Genomic DNA, 16,256 nt, shown 5'->3' on the forward strand with positions numbered 1-16,256 from the left:
GATCGGCGAACACTCACTGTTTACTGTTCACACGAAAAGTAAACAAGTTTGCAACGACGCGGCTGTGGCTTAGCCCGGCCAAGCCGCGGTTATATGCAAGCGGAAGCTAACTTTTTCATGCTGCTGGGTTATGCTGTGCTGCTAAGCCAAGTGAGAACCGTATAGATAACCGAGTTTACAGAGCCAAAGCTCGATTAAGCATGGTCAGAAATGGTTTGCTGTAATTTAACTCATCCATGGCAATCTTCGAACGTCAAGGAAACGCAGCCGAAGCACTGCATGGTTTCTGCGCGCGACTATCGTGGCTTTCTGCGAACATCAAGGACACCATAACCGGGTCTAGACGACACGAAGGTGTCGAGGGCCTTCTGAAAGAGGGAATTCCCAGTAGGCGAGCCAGATGAGCAGCAGTGGAGGGAAAGGGTAGGTAGGCGACTGGACGTCTGTGTAGCATTGTGTCAGCTAGGTAACGCATGTTTTATATTTCTAGGGGCATGTACCGATACGAATAAGGTTTAGGAGGTGTATGAAGAAGAAGAAGAAGTCCACCGGCTCCGCGCGACGCACTTGCGAAGAAGTTTGGCGCCAGGGCTCCTCGCGCCACACATGAGGTCAAATTCCCGGCTTCTATGACCTTGGCTCGACAAGGCCACTAAAGTTTTCGCTTTAAAAAGCTGCCAATGAAAAATGAAAAACTAAGGACACTTATGCTCGTACAAGGGAACAGAATACAAGCAGTGCAGAAAACCACGAGCACCTACATAAAAGTAAGCATATACATGACAATATGCTTACTATAGTCCCGGTCTCTTGTTAAAATTCACATAAAAAGGAGGGAGAAGATGCCGGTTATGGCGACTTAAATCTATTAAGCACCTGGGCTGCGGCTGGGAGAAATAAAAGGAGCGTGCAGGGAGAAGATAGCTAGAAGTACAGGAAAAGAACAGGAAAGGCCAAAGCAGGGCTATGTATAAGTACACAGTTTACGAAGTACGAAAAGTATACACGTTTGCATCGCTCGCGTTCGAGTGTCCCGTCACTGCTCGAGACATGACAGCGCGCCACCACTACCCACATTTAAAAACATGAAAAATTATGGCATATACTAATCCGGGCACGCGTAGCGTAATAATTTCGCGGCACACGCAGCACAAACGGTTGGGGCGCTAAGCAGCGTAGCGACCGAAGTAGCACACGCGTCGCGGACTGCTCCTGTTACTTCGCGCTTTACCTGACGAACAGCAAGCTGGGCAGCACCACTAAAGTGGTGCAATAAACCACATCAATAAATAAATTACAAGGAAGTATATGCAGCAGTAACCCTGAAGAGCTATGGAATGACATAATTTGAACAAAAACATTGCTGGCTGGCACTTTAAAAAAAGAAAGAAACGCAATTGGTGTTTTTTATTCAACCGACTTTGTTCAAGCCTATCATCACTTGGTGCAAGGAAAAGGATATAAATTATGGTGAGGCTACCCAAAAGTAATAGAAAATAATATGTTTCTGCCCGTGCCAGTCACTCAGTGGGTGCCCCTTACTTTTGAGAGCGACGACGCAAAGGAAGGTGCTACTACAGAGGGGGCCGTTCGAATTTGCCGCCGTGGTGTTTGAAACATATATCACGAGCAGACGTTGCGTTTGCATTATATATATATATGTGCTTCATGTGCTGTCACAGTTTTATGCAGAAAAGGCCACCGGACTTCATGGCGCTATTTTTCTTTGTTTCAGAAATTGATATGGCATCGTCTTGTCCTTACCTGTATGAACTCACCGTTGGCACTACCCACCACAGACTGGTAATTATAAAAATGATTTAGTGGGTATTACGGCATTGGCTGGCTAATCATCACATACCTTCAATACAGCTGACATATTCTTCACTGCTGATAGTGTGCCCTTGAAAAGAATTTGCACCTGTTTGAACCACTATGTTTCTCGGGATTTTAGAAAGTTTGCTTGGTGCATAAGGTTTAACGTCCCAAAGCTACAAAGGCATCGAGGCACCCAACTTCGACTATGAGAGATGTCGTAGTGTAGGGCTCCGGAAATTTCAACCATATGGGATTCTTTAACGCGAACTGACGACGCACAGTCCACGGGCACCTTGCTTTTTAAGCGGCTGCCGATTTCAGAAAGTGTTCGCTCAACCCCCGCTTGAAACTCTCTCAACACGTAGCTGGCTGGCATTAAATAACTTGTCGAGCACTTACATTTTCAAAGGATGTTTTTGCGATTACATATATAATTCCAAATCCCCGAAACGCCATTTACGCCCCTTAAAAATCAAGGCGTTAACACATCGTATATCACGTAATATATCTGCATATGTGCATAGATGCATTTTTCGTTTTATTGTCTCCCAGGGGGGAGGGGAGGGGGGGGGGGGTTTAGTAAACGACGATAAACTTTAAAGCTGACCTCGTCTTGTGTCAGTGTGTGTGGGGAAGGTATAGGTTTCTGTCGCGTCTTTTGCTCTAGCTTTTCCTTGTGAAGCCTTTAGTTTTTCTTTTTTTATGGTTAAGTTGTTCTAGGCAGTAAGCAGCTGCAAATTTCCTGTCGCTAAAAATTCCTGTTTTGGGCTTACGTCATCGTTTCTGGTAACTAGTTTGCACGAAGCGATACATGCTGGGTAATCCGCCATGTTGTAGTCGAATGCCCTGTCATTTTCGACGTTCTACCAAGCAAACACGGGGCTACTCGCGCGATGCCTTTACGGGCGTGCAAGTTGCCGACATATTCTTGAGGAATGTATGTGTAGCCACCCGTCGACATTACCAGCATTCATGATTTATAGTTCTGGGGACTATTGCTACTTGCCTGAACTGGCGCGTCGATCTCGCGTCTCTTGGTCCGTGGGAGCCACCGGTGTCACTCACAGAGCTCATTTGCCTCTTCGCACTCATGCAGGGTATTTTTGCAATCCCGAAGAACCAGCAGTCGGCCTGTCTGGTCTTGTTTCTGCATGTTGCTCTGAATTAAGCGGTTACAACCCCCCACAACAACGTACACCATCACGGTCAGCGCAATTATTACGCGACCATTGATTGAATGAATGAATGAATGAATGAATGAATGAATGAATGAATGAATGAATGAATGAATGAATGAATGAGCCACGCACGTGTTTGAGATCGCATGTTGCGATGAAACCAACGTTTATTGAACAACAACTCAAGAATGGGGTGACCTATAGTTGACATGGATCCATATGAACACTGCGCTGCCAAGAGATGCACAAAACATGGACACTGTGCATATGGCGCCGACAACGCTTAGCGCAACGTGTTACCAGTATCCCTACACTGTTGCTCACTTGAGCAGCGCGGTCAGTGCACAAAGTCTAATTGGCAGATTCGTCGTCGTCCCCCAACCGCTCCATCATCTCCCTGATTCGTTGTCGCCTTATCTGAATTCGTTCCATGCCGACTTCGATGGCGGCGATCTCAGCGATGATCTTACGTTTACGGATACGTCTCTCTGCCATGCGGGTCCGCATTACCAGGGGCAGGCTTGGCAGCGCCTCCGTCATCACTGCGATCTTGCAAAAGAAGCAGTAAACGTGTGCACAACAAACATATTAAAACGACGATAAAAAAGCGCAGGTGGGAGCAGCATGCAGGTACAGAACCCTAGCTGCCCCTATTAATTGCCCACACATGCTTCTCTATATATATTCATTGCAAGCTATACTTTTCCCTCTTTTGTGGACTGCAGTATTTCTTTGGCACTTTGTGTCATAAGAACTGGCTTCAGTGCGTTCTTATAATTCCTACGCAAAACCTTTCGCTCGGCGAGGGCCCCAATCAATACCGCGCTAGCTTCGCGCTTTTTGCGCTGCCCACGAGAGAGCTTTGCGTCGCGCTGTTGATGAGCGAGCGGCTACCGACGGCGAGCTTTTTCCTACCGAAGGAGCATAAGTATAGCATAAGGTACCATATCTACATGGACACCAGCACACGCTATAACTTCGAGGGCTACCGTTGATGTCATCGTTCGAGACCACACCAAACGAGCGGCGAATTCACACCGGTCCCTCAAACGTACACCCACACGAATGTTTTTGGGAGCCCACGTGCGACACTTAAAATTTCACCCGAGAGTTAGCCCACTCTAGTGAACCGTTTTTGTAATCTCCACACTCTCAACAAAACTCATCTCGCACAATATCAAGGCGTTGGTGCGGGCACAAATTATATAAACATTAACAAATAAATTAAATTATGCTAGGTGCACGGCTGCCACGAAAGATATAATGGCAGCTCCAAAAATGCACAGTGCTACGTCGTAAGTAGTGGGAGGCAGCGCTGTCCAGTGTTTGAACGTGGAAGAGCAGCGAAATTAAGCTGGGCGAAGGTCATGACCTTCGCCCAGCTGGGGTCCTGGGCCCGCAACCGAAACTTCCGAGCCAGAAGCAGTTTTCGAAGCTTTCAGCGCTTTACCGAGAACGGTGTAATCGCGGCACATTCGGGCGCCCGAATTCATTCCCGCGGAAAAGAGAAAGCGGGATACGCTAGGACTACCTACTCGGAAACACGCGTTGGTCTTTTTCATGCATGGCGCTTGACAACTTGCGATGTAGTACTACTGTCTTTTATTGTTACATTTTTGCTAGATCACAACGCCGAGCTCTACATCAGCGGCATTGATCCCACGCTAGGGCAATCTATTCGAATTGCGCCCAACGGACAGTGGGCCACATGTTCATGCCTCCACGCTCCAACATCAAAAGACGTTAGTAGCCACACCCTCGCAGTTCTTCTAATCGACAGAGAAAAGCCGTCGCAGCAATGCCTTTGTCCTGCTCGAAGGGCGCTTTCTGGTTAACCACAGTGAACCCAGCGGAATTATCGGGAAAGTTCGACAGCAGATTTTTGGAAAAGACGTCGCCATCGTCTTGACATGCCAGGAGTCGGCAGCGTACCGTTGGATACATTAGGGCGAAAACCTTTATAAGCTCATGAGTGTCCATCAGTGCGTCTGTTCGTCCGCGAGAAGTGTCACAATTCTTCGCGAGATTCCGATTCAAGAATATACGAAGCTGACGCCGCCGGACGTCCGATCCAGGTGTCCGTGCGGCGCCTTTTATTTGTCGCTTCTTCGAACGCCGCACCACACAACATACAGAGGCAGACGCAGTGCAGCAGTCATCAGCGGTGTTTCAAGTTGGTTTACAGGATATGAAAGGCGCAGTATCTGTCACAATGTTCCGCGGACTACTTAACCGAGTAGTAATTAGGAAAAGAGGACGGTGAGAGTGAAAAGAGAGAGAAAGAGGTGCCGTGGTGGAGGGCTTTGGACCACCGCACAATAGTGGCCTTCGCCTCACCGCGCTTTATTCGTCCAAAGTGCCCCCTAGAATTTCTCCTCACCTATCCGCCTTGACTTCACAAAAGATGCCACCATGAATCGGTGAAGTGGTCGAATAATATCTATAAAATAGCCTTCATTATTTTGTTTTTTCTGGATGAGCTCCAGTCATGCAGACGCAGAGATGGCTGAAAAGGTGGCGTGCGACCCCTATAAAGGACACATTTGAACAGTACACTAAAAAAAAAAAAAAAAAGTAGACGATTACGATAATCGGTAACGCGAAATTTGAGTGCACTTATTTCTGTTTCGCGATATTTGGAAGTAGAGAGCGATGCATATATATGTGCACTTAAACACTTGCTGCGTTGTCTGGGTAGGAGGCACGCCAGATGGGTAGTGGTGGCGATGAAGGCAAATGGTAGGCAGGGGACTGCCATTTCCAGACAGGTCGTATGGCATTGTCTTAGGCAATGTTGCATATTTAAGGAGATATGTACCGGGGCGAATAGCGTTTCCCATGTGTGTGATAAAGGAGATTCAGCAGGTGTAGGTACAGTTACCAAACATAAAAACACTAAGGAAATCTGGTGGGCCAAAGCGACGTACATGAGTGAGTGGCAAACACGGAGACGAAGAGGTGGAGAACCAGCGCACCGGCCAACTGCTCTACAAGCAAAACAGACATCACTACTAATTGGTTCACAGGAAAGGAAATGAGCTGTATCTGTCACATTTGTTCTACCCAAACGTGTTCTATTGCACCTGAACCGCGTCGTAAGCGGAGGGAGGAAGGTGGGAGTGAAAGTGGAAAGAGCGAAAAGGGTGCCATAGTGGGGGGCTCCGGAGTAATTTCGACCACCTGGGGATCTTTAACGTGTACTGACATCGCACAGCAAATGGACGCCTCTTCGTTTCGCCTCCATCGAAAGGCAGCCGCCGGTGGTCGGGATCGAACCCGGGTACTCCGGCATAGTGGTCGGGCATCTTAACCACTGCACCACAGCGGTGGGGCAGAGCAGGCATCGCTGAGTAACGGTTCTATAAAAACTGCTCGAAGAGTGCCCGCTCTTGAGTCTAGAGCTCAAATTATGTTTCAATCATGCAATTTATTTATTTATTATTTATTTATGCGCATTATTTTCAATTATGCAATTAGCTATACTGTGGGACTAGTTCAGACAGCGTCTGGTTTTAAGAGATAAATGCAATAATTATTATTTACTGCTCTAAAGAGCAAAGTACAATTTCGAACTCTCTATAGTAGCGCCATTTCAGGAATATGACGGCATTTAAAACTTTTTCGAGCAACAATTTGACGGTACTAAAACAAGCATTAAAAACAAAAATGAACATTCACTTTGTATCTTATTTCATACTATTTCCGAATTTACATATATAAAATAAGAACTAACCGAAGTAGTGCCCCAATCGTGCGATATTGTAGATTTTTCCCCAGTGCCTTGCTAGCGCACAATGCAAACTTTAAAAGTTTGTACGTGCGTGCGTGTTTCTTAAAAGGTACCTAGCGCAAAATTACTGGCTGCCCAAACAAAAGGAAATATTTCAGTATTGTCTACACCAGGCACGCGGCGCAGGTTACCGATTTTGTTTGCAGACGAACTCAGATTTATAGAATAACGTTCAAGAGCGGGCGACAGCAGGGCTACCGCTTTGTTCGCTATTAGCTAGGACAAATGCACCATGGAATACGTGTCCCGTTAGCTATTCTTATAGTCCATTGTAGCCCCGTGAATCCCACACCTGGCCCCAACATACCCTGGCATAACCTGGCAGGTTGAGCCAAGGCATGGAAATAGACCTAATGCAACCGGATAGCGGATCGTGCAGTGACAAAATTCTGCATTGACCATCGCTTTTAGTTACGGTCCAGGATCGTTTTCTTGTGGAATCAAATAGAAGATAGCGATCAGGGGCGATTGGTAGTCCGATCGTATAGAGCTACTCAAGCTTTTACAACGATTTTGCCAGATAGGTAATATTCCTTCCTTCTTTCAGGTTTATTTATGCAGCTTTGTTTAGGACATTTGTCGATTACTGGAGTCTTTCGACGCCATATTTTGTTGGGGACAATGGTTGCCCCTACAGCAGCGATTTCCTAAAATCGTTGGTTCTAAAGTGTCTGCAGTAAAACTGAAAACAGCGAGATGCACTGCCTGACCCAGGCAAAAAAAAAAAATATATACCCTGGTTACCTCACGTAAAAGTTCGAGGTGTTCGACGTTATCCACCCAATCTCCTTGGGCGCCTTCTTCTGGGGCTCCTTGGGCGCCTTCTTCTGGGGGCTGATCATGAGCAGGTCCAGGTTCCTTACCAACGTCTTCATTCATTTTGTCGCTATGACAGAAAACAGCGTGACTTAACGCGACGAAAGCACCGCTAACGAAACTGCTCCGTCTGGGTACACGCAGAAACTAATATGCTACCGTCTGCTACGCAAAGTTTCAAATAGACGGATTTTAATTCTCGCAAAAATCCGCTCCTGTGCTGAATTAAACATGCCTATATTTAAAAAAAGAACGACATCACACACGTATAAAATACCATATCGGAACAAAAACTGAACTCAAAAAGTGGGGTTCAAAACTCGCGCTGCAGGCACTGAAACCTATTGCGCCATGACACAGCAGGCGACAGGGCAACGCTCCGATCTCGAGAATCTGTGTTCGTCCACACTAATCGCGGTATAACTGGTTATGATTAGTTAGCCCAAAGATTACGCTTTTTTTTTTTTATGTGATATTGTTTCGAAGCGAGCAACGGGACGCACCTCGCACGAGCGACATGTATGAAGCTAGTCCCTCCTCGAGCATGCTCGAATTGTTCCCAAAGCAGCACGCTCGAGTCCGCAGATGCGCACCTGCACTCACGGTAGGGCGTCTCGATCCCTACTTGCAGTGTGGCAGCATCGACATGACCAATCGACCATGCTAACTGTTTACATTTCTCGAATAGGTCCCAAGCGAAAAGTCACCGGAGATCACAGCTGCCATTAGCAAACGAGATTCGCGAAACGGTGAAACATAAAACTCGCCACTTTATTATCAGCCGCGAATCTACCACCGCTATCGTGAGGATTCTCTTGCTCGATGCTTAAATATATCCCTTTCGGCCAGACTCTATCTTGGGCTACAAACATCTTGTGCACAAAATTGGTAGTCACAAGTAAAAACAAAGATTTTCCAGCTGGTATATTGGTACCATTCCTACCCTGCACATGTTGGAATTCCCAGCTACATCTTCAAAGGTATTTTTCTTGCTAGAAAATTTCACTTACGGCTAGCTCCAGCTGGACATGGAGTTGCGATGGTAATTTTTTAGGTGGAATCTCTTCCATGAGCAAATCAGACACCTAGTCTGGGTACAAGGTCATGATATAGCAATGATGAAGCTCTCATATTTCATGGTAGCTGACAAGTTTCTTTGTAGGCTGTCATGTTGGCAGCCAGGTGCACTGTGCATCACATCACTTTTGCTCCAGCCTGTACCGTGCAACCTATGCATGGCAAACTCCATGAGCATACCTCACAGACGGGCCCAAGAATTTTAAAATAAAAGTAACCCCTCATGGTAGTGAACAATGATATGGACATATTATGCAAGAGATGCAAGTCAAAAACACGAGGAGTGTTCACAGTCTCTGTTTCATTTACTGTGAGCTGTTACCGACTCACCCAAATGCTCCAAATGACCAAATTTTGTCACACCTAGGGCTTTCCAGCTGATGCTCAGCAGAACAACGAAAATGTTCTTTGGATGCTGAAGGTGTGGACACTCTCACTCAGAATGGACCTTCACCATATGAAAGGAGGGCAGTAAAAAGGAAAGTGGAAGAGGCGTAGCAAGTAAGTCAGAGAGCTTGAGTCAACACAATTGTGCAATATGCAAGGGGTCCTGAAACTCTTCTCCTAAGGGATGCCTTTCGCCCTTCCCACATCTTGTCAGCATAACTTAATGAAAGAAAGTAAGTGACACCACCTTATCAATTACTCCTAGAGTTTAGGAAATAATACTGATGTGTAACCACTGCTTATATTGACAGCTGCATAGTCCAGAGAACACAATAAAAAATTCTCTCTGCCTAACCATTCACTTGTTCAGGCTAAAATTTTGCACAGAGATGGAATTAATTAGTTATTCATTTTAGCCATGTTCAGGTGAGATGTAAAACTCAAGTAAAACTTTTTCTTGGGCTAGTTGGTCCATAACGATGTGAAAAAACTTCAGCGCAAATGAAATACCCCTAAGGCGAAAAGAAGAAGTCCCTTCTTTTCGCCTTAGGGGTATTTCATTTGCGCTGAAGTTTTTTCACATCTTTAGGTGAGATACTTGCCCAGTGTGGTAAGAATAATCATTAAATCCTCCTCTGATGCAATGGTGAGCCAAAGAGTGAGCTTAAATAACAGTGGTACCAGTAGTGCTACCTTACACCAATTAGAGGAATGGACGCTTTACTGTAGAGGCTGGGATGACAGAGAACTCATTCTTGCAAAGTTTACAGGATATGGCATTAACAGTACACTGCTGCACTTTTTTTTATTTGCTGTTGCACCAAAGAGGACTGAATGATTAATGCTCTGCATCAAGCAAGTACCGATCTAAACACAATATAGAACTGAGATTACCATTAAGTGTCACCTTTGAGTATAATTTGAGCCCAGACAGCCAAACAGTTAGTGTAGAAAAAATCCGTTTCCATTATCTTCTGCCACAGTTAGTATAATATACAAAACTCTCTACATAACAAACTGGTCAGCTACCCGTAAAGCAGCAAATACAGAAATATGAACGACTGTTAGTCTGGTTTATTAAAGTAATTTGGATTTTAGTGCATGCAAATGACAAGCCAGAGGCAGCTCATGCAATAAATGAGTTTTCATGAATGAGTTGCAATCCTTCTGGTCTGTTGCAAGCAGACAAATGATTGAAAGAAAACAGAGCTTTAAAGATGGTTTCAGGGGCCCTCTCAGGTTCAAAAAAAAAAAAAAAAAAAAAAGGGGAAACAATGGGTGACATAGCCAATCATGTCACAAGTGAGTAAAACTTGACACACCATTCAAATCTGCTTACCTAGACGTATTTACAAAGACTGCACTCCGAGTAAAGACAACCAAGCTAAGGTATTAACATGTATTTACAGCACAGCACTATGGTACACCAGAGGCTGGATACATCCCTGAACAGCACTACTATTTACATTCCAATGCCCATGTGCATTGTGGTATCAAATTGAAGTTCACGTCCAGCATGACCTGTGAAGCCACTTGCATCAGCTACTTTTTCAATCACAGTTTTGTAGTCACAAAACAAGAACTGACAATGTGGTGACTGCAGGGGGCATGTCTATACATGCTACTCTGCAGACTGCACCTAGACGGTTCCTTCACTTCATGACACAAAACAAAAAGCGGAAAAAAAAAATTACGGAATAGGATCACCAGGTAATGTTTAGACCATAATTTTGTTTTAGCACAGTACTTAGTAATTTTCTTCAGGTCATGAACCTCCATTTAAGATGTCATACACAGGGATGGAAGGAGGCTTGAGCATTTTGGAGCAGATTTTGGAGCAGCTTTGCAGCAACAAAACGAGAGTTTTGAAGCAGTTCAGTTATGTTTTAGAGCACGTTTCTAAGGTCAAACACCTTTGATAATTGCAGTTTTCTTTTTCTGAAATACAAAATCTCCATTCTATTTCTTTTTATGCAAGTTCAATGCCTTTCCAACTTCGCACTCACCTCTGACAAGACAAACGGCCAAAGCATGTGAAGATACATAACACAGGCCAACTTTGCAAACATTTGAACAGACTAGCAACAAACATAACGCTTGCTGGTGCGCTTTATAACTGAAACGTTTTTTTTTTTAATAACATTTTTTGCCTCAAGGCATAATCGAATATGTAAAAATAAAGGGGGTATTAAATGAAATCAAAAAGGTTAGCTGATCTAGTCTGACCTAATGAGTTTACCTATTCTGAGTTGATAGATTCAAATGTCAAGTCTACCACTTCGATGTGCTTTAGCAGCGATACTAATTTGGAGTTCAGATTAATGGGCATGACATTTCCGCTTTCCATCTTGTGCATATCTATTTTATTTTATTTATTTAGAATTCACTTGAAAGCCCTCAGATATGGGGTATTGCAGGATCCTTTTTTATCCTATCCCTGGGCTGATAAATTCCTGAGCAGATGGATATTTCGTCTGCCAAAAAAGCGCCTTCAGGCCACAATAACACGTCTTGAAAAGTTTGGCGCCAGTGCCACTCCCGTGCTTTATTACTGTGGGATCGCAGACGATTGCAGCATGACATCAATCGTCTTGTCCATTTGTAATTATGATGTAGGTCTTAGACAGGGGTGGAAGCAGGCTCGAGCATTTTGGAGCAGCTTTCGGATATAGATAGGTGGCGTTGAAGGGTAGCCTTTCCATCCTACAGCCTTTTTGTTTCACTGTCTCCTGCCAACACTTCATCATTCATTGCGCGAAAAATGTTTGGGCTCATGTTTAATATTTTGGCTATAGACCCTGTATGCCTTTCCAACACTCTTGAGAAGCTTCCTAGTGAAAGACAGCTTTGGCGTACCAACCCATAACGCTTCAAGTATGGTTTTGTCTGCCATACGCCTGGCAAGCTTGTCCCTGACAAAGAGGCTCGATAGTGAAGTACCTGCTTGTTCTCACAGCAGAAAATTAGAAAAACTCGAGCAGTTTTTCCAGTCGGACAAGTTTCCTTCCCAACGGCTCATCTGCTACCCGTTTTGCTTGCTGATCTCCCAATTTCCCGCTAGGAAAAGCACTCTTTCAAGCCCATCTGGTATCACGACAACACAGCATGTTATGAAAAGCACCCATGCCCTTGTCGACCTCAGCATGAGTTCTTGGTTTCACCATACTGCAGTACCAACACAACTCAGTCTGCAGAAGGTACTGTAAGCTCTCATCAGCATAAAACAAAAATGCCTAACAGGATCAACATCAGCATAATGCAAGGGCTTCAAAACAGTCCTCCCAAACCACACCATATTCACACATGCCACAAGCATGGTGAGCACAGGATCAGGATGCCGACAGCATAGCAGACATGTGAAACAAGCAGAGGCTGCTGTGACCATAAGAAGGAACCTGGCATTGCTGCAGTTACCCAGTAACAATATGTTAGAAGTTATAACATACCAATTTATCCACGGCATAATGGTGCATAAAATGCCACAAGCCATGGTTACAGACTCGAAATACATTGTATGCAAGGGGAAAAAAAAAAAACCTTAAATTTATGTGCCTACACTCTTAAGTTTAAAGCAGTAACCCACTGCCCAAATAGTCATGCCCTTATTTGCATGTACATAACTTTGCACGTGTATACTATTACCAATTACTGACAATGCGCTGGGCACTCACGTGGCAAATATCAATGACGTCTCACCCAAATTAGGTCTCTGCAATCAACAAGTCTCCACTACCTTGAAATTCTAGGCCATATATGAACTTCTCCCATAGTATCCTGCACAAGTTTCATGACCAGAAGAAAAGTACCAAAAGACCCTGATGTTAGCTAGCACATTGCTAAGGTGGTAATATTGTCTCAGGAGCAGTTTGCAGTAACAAATGTTGGCCGATATAATATATTCATAGCAGTCGTTGCCCCCGAATTTAATTCCAACACAGCGTAGCACATCAACAGTCACATGGTTGTACATGCTCAATCATGCATGCACCATTTCAAATGCTTCTGTGGTAAATGTCTTTATTTGGCTGGTTTAAGCAAAATGAAACCACGAGAAAACAAGCCAATTAATGCTGCACACGGGTCCTTGCTTCAAAAGGAACTGCTTAAATGCTGAAACACGTGCAGTACTGAAGTGCAAACAGATGTGACAATGCACACGTAACAGCTCCAAATCACAAAGTCCATCTCAGCCAGTCCTGGCCTACTGTGAAGCTTGGACAAGTGAGAATAGAGACAGCGGAGGAGGCTTGTGGCACGGTCAGTCTAAGTTGCACAAGACAACAGCCAGCAGCTAGCTATGTGGGAAAGCAGACACCACTAAGCGGAAGACCACACAGAAGGTGGTGACCATGAGCAGCTAAGCTGACACAAAAAGGCAAGGACTGTTTCGAACTCAAAGCTTTCATCACCTTCCTGGCATCCAGCAGAGCAGAGAAGTAAATTTACCAGTTGAACCTTTTGTACAATGCATCTTCAGAAAAAATAGTGACAAAAAAAAAGAAGTTGTTGAGAATCAGTCCTGCATGCCACAACACTTGAATGCTGACAAGCATCAAATAAAAAAAAAAAAGAAAACACTGGCTTCATCTGCATTACATCATTGACTCGGTACTGGTCTGCTTGGGTTCCTAATGTCAACCATGGTGAGGAGTTTTATAGGCTATCACTTTCTAAACAGGCAATACTGAAAGCTGGAGCACATTGATAAATGCTTAAAAGTGCACAGCCACAAGCAGGACATGTATTACCGTGTTAGGTAAGGAGCTTAAAGTTTGCAATTTAACTCTCACATGTTCCACAGGTTAGCTCAGTAATTAGTGTTCCTAACGCAGCAGTGCCAAACAGCATGGCCAAGATAACATTAGGCTAATATAACTAGTGAACATACAATGTGTGTTAACATATTTAAGCAAAAATAGACAAAAACCAAACAGAAGAAAATAGGCTCTGCAATCCTCACACCAAGGAGCACAAATGAGCAAATGCAGATGAGTTAAACAAAGCCAGCAAAAAATGTAACAAGGACCAAGGCAAAACAGCATCGAATGCAGACCCGGTGAAATAGCTTGAAAAATGAATGCCCTAATAATTAAGAAGTAGTAGTATGAGACTGGACTACTCAGCACACAACAGAAGCACTGAAAGGCGGTCATCCTAGACACAACTACAGTAACAGTTCTCCAATGGCCAAGCCAGTGATGATCTGAGCTGCCACAGTACACAAAAGGTCAAGTTGAGAGAGAGAGAGAAAAAAGAACTTGCCCACACAATGGGCACACTGTTGAACCTGTACCACAGCACAAGTACATAAACTTGAACACTCACCGAAAAGCAGGAATGTTACTTTATACAGCTACACTGGCTTATTCACCTTACTTATTTCAAATCACATCTGTGAAGGCCACTCTGATAGCCAACCTTACAATGGATAAAGCAAAGTGATGCTGAATATACTAACAGAAGTTGTCTCAACCTCTCTAGTGAGCTATGTTCGACTAATCTTTTTGATATGTTTCAAGCCCAGTCCATCACGTTTCATTGTGCATGAAGGCAATGTGCTGAGATTTCATCAGCCAATAAATTTCACTATGGCATGCTTGTCACCCTACAATGACAACAAGGCAATAACCATTACCTAACATGCTTCAAGCATGCACTAGATGACTGTAAAATGAACATTTGTTCTTGGCATTGTCAATATGAAACACCTCCATACGAAACACACACCATACACACCAAAACATAACAGCAATTCTACTCAGCTTCAGTATTCTTAGCTCCAAGCAATTTTTCATACAGCAATAAAACTGCTTCCCTTACTATTTGGCTTTCAATTTTCACAAGTGAGCAAGATCTACCCACAAACAAAACCCACTTAATAATTTGCTTTTTTGCCTTACCAACCAAGGAGGCTGATATTCGCAAGAAAAGTTTGCACACAAATATGGTTTGGCTTGTGGGGTTGCCTTCTGAATTTTACATGCACGTTAACACTAGTGTTAAGGTTCTACTAAAGATTTCAGATTTGAACACTTCTGGAAGACCCTGTCAACGCTTATGTTTTAAAGAGTGCGTGCATTATGCACACAATGCAAGGTGTGCCCAAAATACTATGTATTAACGTTCAAAGGTTCAAAGCAATTTTTGCCCTCAATCTTACTTTCAAGAGTAAAAGTGCAAGGGAAGCAATTTCTCACTGTTCACAGATGCTGCCCTCAAGTCTCAACAGTGCTAATGCAACTTTGTGTTCAAGGGACATGTTACACAAACCTCAAGGTATTTTAAATATCATAACACTTGACATTAGCAGCAGAAGACACTTCTTTGGCCAACACAGCATAAATAACTTCACAACACCCACCATCACAATGGTCCACTTGCAGAGACACAAAGGACACAAACTGAAAATGTCCACATGCAAGCAATACTAAGCATGAACGCAGCATCGAGACAAATTTCCATTCATATTCCAACCAATGCCAGAGACAAGTCTTGCCAGAAGACATGTTCATTTACGAAAGGCTGTCATTTATGCCAGATCCAAGCAACTGAGAACAAGTGCTTTAAAAAAAAAAAGGAAAAAAGATCTTGCACACGCAATACACAAAAACGAAAGCACAAGAGGATGCCAGGAAGGTGAAGGGAAGCACAGATTCGCAAAAGGCGCCTGCTGATGCGGTGACTAGGCTGGCCAGTCTCCCGCCTGGCCCTCAGGCAGGAAGGAGTGCCACTTGTGGAATTGCAGCCAGCTGCCTCTCCTTCCAGTGCACTGGCTGGCTCACTTGTGTGCAAAATCAGTAGCACATGCTGCGGAGGAGACACGGGCATGCTTTTCGCTGGAAGAGAAAGAGGGTGACACATGACACGTGGTACTCTGCCATGCAAGTTAAGTCTTTAGTGCGAAGTGCAGCGAGAGTACAGTCAAACGACTAGTTCCTTCCAAGCATACCCGACATTTATAACCACTCACACCCCACTGCAACGCTACAGAATGACAGTGCCTTCCATCAGCTCTGGCACCAGCAGTCAGAAAACTAGGCGTTTATGCAAAGGTAAACCGGAATTCTTAAGAATAGGCTTTTTGAGATGTTTCGATGGCTTCATCGGCGTTGCAATAAGGGTGTTGGCTGATATCTAAAAATGGACAGGACCATCCATGGATGAAAGTGGAGGAAGGCAATTTCCAAACT

General features: G+C 44.3%; 1 protein-coding gene across 1 annotated transcript in view; it reads right to left on the reverse strand.

Annotated features, from left to right (window-relative positions):
* Nucleotides 1-10,451: 10,451 nt before the first annotated feature.
* LOC146205463 (uncharacterized) overlaps nucleotides 10,452-16,256 on the reverse strand; it is a 49,768-nt gene continuing 43,963 nt past the window's right edge. The window contains exon 8 of the mRNA XM_084590149.1: nucleotides 10,452-15,902. The gene's annotated coding sequence lies outside the window, so the exon portion shown is untranslated. The remainder of the gene's footprint in view (nucleotides 15,903-16,256) is intronic.

The sequence above is a fragment of the Amblyomma maculatum genome, chromosome 1, assembly GCF_055883805.1.
Source record: "Amblyomma maculatum isolate TAMU_Amacu chromosome 1, ASM5588380v1, whole genome shotgun sequence".
NCBI classification, from domain to species: Eukaryota; Metazoa; Arthropoda; class Arachnida; order Ixodida; family Ixodidae; genus Amblyomma; species Amblyomma maculatum.